The following is a 5119-nucleotide window of genomic DNA, read 5'->3' on the forward strand; positions in this document are numbered from 1 at the left end:
CCAAATGACTTTCATTGAACCTTATTTTTTTACCTTAAGTTATTAAAACCCTGTATGTAAATCAAACCAAGTCTATGATAGTGGATTTACTGTAAAAGTGGAGACTTTCTGCCTACAGTGGCTGGCCTGACATTAATCAGGTAGTTTGATGGGTGTTACTGGGTCAGTACAGCAGGAACCAAAATTTACCAGGAGTGCTGAGTATTAATTCTGGTGCCCTGGATACTATGGTGCAATGCATAGCACCTTATACCAAAAATATAGAGGTACTACTTCCTGCATCCTTGTACTGGGTGGAGTGAATGGAAGAGGATAGTGCAGCATACAAGAGAACTGATCAATCACGGAGTGTGTGCAGGAGATGCCCATCTTTTTTTTTTTTATGGGGATTAGCTCACTTGGGCATAGGTCACTGGCCCATATCAGGCCCTGGGGGTGAAAATGCAATAATAATAATAATAATTAGTGTTAAGTAAAATTTATAATAAAAATACAAAATTAAAAAAAAATAATAATAATAATAATAATAACACTAATAATAATAATAATGATAATAATAAAGAACCATAAACATATGAAAAAATCAATAGTGAGAAACAATATATTTATGTTGTGTTGTCAAAGTAAGAGAAACAATTGAGGCCCTGCAATTGTGTGTAAATGAGGCAGAAAGTCAGATCATCAACCTGGGACTTGGTCACAATTTTCGTGATGCCATATGGCAGCAGGGTCTACCATTAGACAACACATAATGCTTCCAAAATTTTCTCAGGCGGTAGTACGTCCCTGTTTGATAGCTGCCTACAATGGTTGGTCAAAAATTTTCTTAAGGCTGTCCCTGAGAGAGCCCAGGGGCCCTCACAGGGGCAGCAACGCTCCCATGGACCCAGCCAGGGGCAGTGGCGCCCCGAGTGGCCATCCCAAGGACGGTGGCGCATCAAGGGGCGCTGGCGCCCCCAGGGTCTCTCCCAGGGAGAGTGGCAATTCCAGGGGGGGCCTCATAGGGACGGTGGGAACTCCAGGGGCCCTCCCAGGGACTCCAGCACTCCCAGATGGTCTCCCAGGGACAGTGGCGCTCCTAGGGTCTCTTCCAGAGGCGCTGGCGCACCCAGGAGCTCTCACATTTAAACTCGCGCATCCAGGGAATCACCCAGGGACAGCGGCGCTCCCAGGGGCCCTCCTAGAAACATCAGCGCCCCCAGGGACTCTGCCAGGGACAGGATTTCCCCCAGGGGCGCTCCGAAGGATGGCACCACCTCGAGGGGCACTACCAGGGGTGGTAGCGCTCCCTCGGGCCGTGCCAGGGGCAGAGGCGCCCTTATGGGCTCTCTCAGGAATAGCAGCACTCCCAGGGGTCCTCCTGGGGGCCCGAGTGTTCCAGGGGTCCACCCAGAAGTGGCAACGCCTTCAGGGTTTCTGTAAGGGGTGCTAGCGCCACAAGGGATCTTCCAGAGGCCTCCCATGGACGGCCGTGCTACCAGGAGCCATGTCAGGGGCGGTGTAGCCGTCACGTGCTCCAGGGGCGGTGGTTCCACCAGTGGCCCTCTTCGGGACTGTGGCGCCCCCAGAAACCATACCAGGGGAGCCCCCAGACGCAATACCATGTGCACCCACCCGGTGCCCTACCAGGTGCGCCCCCTCCCAGGAGCTCTATAGCTTCCTTGGTCATGGTGTCGTACATAATGCATACGTCCAGCATTCCCTTACTTAACTGTGATTGGTGGAGTAAAATGTAAATCCACCAAATTACAGCCAATAGGAGAACAGTACAGTCAGTCAGCACAACACCCCAACTTATGTTTTCCTGTTGGATATTTATTCTTTATATTGTTCAGTAGATGATACTAGAAATGCAATGGGCAGTGTATTTATTTAACATCATATTTCCCAGAGTTTTAAATAGTGCAAAAACAACTGCCCCCAGGGGCCCTAAAATAGCGGCTGCAATTCTCGGGGCCCTCTCAGGTGTGGCGGCGCAAGCAGGGGCCCTCCCAGGGGCAGCAACGCCCCCAAGGGCTCTGCCATGGGCGGTGGCGTCCCGAGTGGAGATCCCAAGAAGGTGGTGCATCCAGCATCCAGCGATCATGTCAGGGGTACAAGCGCCCCCAGAGGCTCTCCCAGAGACTGCATCGCCTCCTGGGGCCCTGTCACAAGTGGGGTACCACAGGGCAGTGTATTGGGCCCGCTGTTATTTGTTTCATAAATGACATGCCAGACGTTGTACACTACTCCATACAAATGTTTGCCGATGACGCTAAGTTATTTCGGGAAATCAAGAACCAAGCGGATTGTGAAGAGCTGCAGAAGGACCTCTGTGGGCTACAAGAATGGGCGAAGAAATGGCTGCTGAGATTCAATGTCAGGAAGTGTAAGAGGATGCACCTGGGGCGTGCCAACGGTAAGGAGGCGTATCATATATCCCAACGGGATGAAGAAACTGCACTAGTTCAGACTGTGTGTGAGAAGGACCTAGGTGTGTATGTTGACAATAAGCTGAAGTTCTCGGGCCATTGCGAGAAGAAGGTAAATCAGGCAAATAAATTATTGGGTCTTATAAGAAGGTCGTTCAGATATCTAGACGGTCCTTCCCTCGTAACGATCTTCAAGAGTGAAGTGCTTCCCTATCTGGAGTACTGTCACCCCATCTGGTCCCCGAGATATGCTAGGAACTGTCAATTGGTTGAAAATGTTCAAAGGAGGGCCACCAGACTGGTGCCTGCACTTCGGCACCTCAGTTACCCTGAGAGATTGGAGCGCCTGAACTTGCCTAGCTTATATTAAAGACGGACAAGGGGTGACCTAATTGAGGTGTATAAGCATCTCAAGGGGCACTACTCAGTCGAGTGTCCTTCCTTGGAGCTGGCGGACGCTCGCCCCACAAGGGATCACAGCTCAAGATTGAAGAAGCCGCAAGTCCACAAAACTGTGAGGGCAAACTTTTTCGGAGTGAGAGTTGTGAACTGTTGGAACAATCTACCAGAGAGTGTTGTGACGGCACCGAGTGTGAGCTGTTTCAAGACCAGACTTGACCAAGACTGGAGTGGGTTCAGGTACATTCAGGAGCCGGTACATGCCCAGTACTTGCCAACAGTGCGTAACAGAGACGTGACCAATCGCCCAAGCGGCTAACGAGCCGATCATTTGGTGAAGAGGATAAAAGAAAAGGAAAAGTAATCAGAGACGTGACCGATCGCCCAAGCGGCTAGCGAGCCGATCAGTGGTGAAGAGGATAAAAGTAAAGTAAAAGGCACCCTGAGGGATATAATGCCTACAGTTGCTCAGCTTGTACTATAGGCGGGCAAGGGGTGAATGTAAGTTTATAAACACCTCGAGTGTTCATACCTGGAGCTACCGAAATTGCAAGTACTTCGGTGTGAGAGTTGTGACCGGACCGAGTGTGAGCTTTTTCAAGACCTGACATTCTTTATCATAGTATAGGAGGAAACCGGGGACCAGGAAACCTGTGGTATTTAGTAGTCACAATATATAACACCCTTCTCACGAGTGCCCGAGCCGAGGACCGAACCCAGGCATAGTGTGAGAGATTGGCGCGTTACCACTGTACCACCAACTGAGTTGCTTAAAGCTGGCGCAGATGCAGAAACATTCAGGAGCCAGTACATGCCCAGTACTTGCCAACAGTGTAATAGAGAGCCAGTACATGCCCAGTACTTGCCAACAGTGTAATAGAGAGCCAGTACATGCCCAGTACTTACCAACAGTGTAATAGAGAGCCAGTACATGCCCAGTACTTACCAACAGTGTAATAGAGAGCCAGTACATGCCCAGTACTTGCCAACAGTAGAGAGCCAGTACATGCCCAGTGCCAACAGTGTAATAGAGAGCCAGTACATGCCCCCACATACCAACAGTGTAATAGAGAGCCAGTACATGCCCAGTACTTACCAACAGTGTAATAGAGAGCCAGTACATGCCCAGTACTTGCCAACAGTGTAATAGAGAGCCAGTACATACCCAGTACTTACCAACAGTGTAATAGAGAGCCAGTACATGCTCAGTACTTACCAACAGTGTAATAGAGAGCCAGTACATGCCCAGTACTTACCAACAGTGTAATAGAGAGCCAGTACATACCCAGTACTTACCAACAGTGTAATAGAGAGCCAGTACATGCCCAGTACTTGCCAACAGTGTAGTAGAGAGCCAGTACATGCCCAGTACTTGCCAACAGTGTAACAGAGAGCCAGTACATGCCCAGTACTTACCAACAGTGTAATAGAGAGCCAGTACATGCCCAGTACTTGCCAACAGTAGAGAGCCAGTATAACAGAGAGCCAGTACATGCCCAGTGCCAACAGTGTAATAGAGAGCCAGTACATGCCCAGTACTTGCCAACAGTGTAATAGAGAGCCAGTACATGCCAGTACTTACCAACAGTGTAATAGAGAGCCAGTACATGCCCAGTACTTGCCAACAGTGTAATAGAGAGCCAGTACATGCCCAGTACTTGCCAACAGTGTAATAGAGAGCCAGTACATGCCCAGTACTTGCCAACAGTGTAATAGAGAGCCAGTACATGCCCAGTACTTACCAACAGTGTAATAGAGAGCCAGTACATGCTCAGTACTTACCAACAGTGTAATAGAGAGCCAGTACATGCTCAGTACTTACCAACAGTGCGTAAAAAAGGCGGACTATAACTACTGTACATGAATGGTAAACATAAGTCATTATCAAATCATGTAAAACATTCTGAGTTAAGAAATTCAACATACTATTGATGACTATAAGAGGCGTTCAGCTCCCAACAATTTGAACTGTCCCGGGAAGACTGTCCCGGGAAGACTGACTCGGGGACAGGCTGCCACACTCAGCTGCCATAAAAAACATTCAATAATGGGAAAACAAACAGTGGCCATTATAATTTATTTCTGATACTTTAAGTTATGATTAATTACTTTAATTATTATAAAAATAAAGTATGATTACTTTTAGTTTATTATAAAATAAAAATAATTATTAGTAAATATTATTATCGTTCATTAATATTACTACATTGATTATTCTAATACTGAAGTTATTACTACTACTATAAATAATATAGTTAATATGAATTAATTATTACTTAAATCAGGGCGGTGTAGCCTAGGGGTGTCAT

This window comes from Homarus americanus, unplaced genomic scaffold (genome assembly GCF_018991925.1).
Source record: "Homarus americanus isolate GMGI-L3 unplaced genomic scaffold, GMGI_Hamer_2.0 scaffold46583, whole genome shotgun sequence".
NCBI lineage: Eukaryota > Metazoa > Arthropoda > Malacostraca > Decapoda > Nephropidae > Homarus > Homarus americanus.